The sequence below is a fragment of the Polypterus senegalus genome, chromosome 13 (genome assembly GCF_016835505.1).
Source record: "Polypterus senegalus isolate Bchr_013 chromosome 13, ASM1683550v1, whole genome shotgun sequence".
NCBI lineage: Eukaryota > Metazoa > Chordata > Cladistia > Polypteriformes > Polypteridae > Polypterus > Polypterus senegalus.
This window is the reverse complement of record NC_053166.1, coordinates 151,405,817-151,406,123: the sequence shown is the minus strand read 5'-3', so window position 1 is coordinate 151,406,123 and position 307 is coordinate 151,405,817.

Sequence of the window (307 nt, the reverse complement as noted above, 5' to 3'; positions counted from 1 at the left end):
ATAACAGGCCACTCAGCTCAACAAAATTCACCAGTGCTATCCACTTAATTCTTCTAAAATAACATCAAGTTGAGTTTTGAAAGTCGCTAAACTCCTGCTGTCTAACAACACTACTTGGTTGCGTATTCCATGTGTCTGTGGCGTTTGTGCAGAATTTACCGTTAAGAAGTTTCCAGCTGTGTCCCTGTGTTCTTGATGAACTCATTTTAAACTCACAGTCTTGATCCACTGTGCTAATTCCCTTAATAATTTGAAACACTTCAATCATGTCACCCCTTAATCTTCTTTTACTTAAACTGTAAAGGCT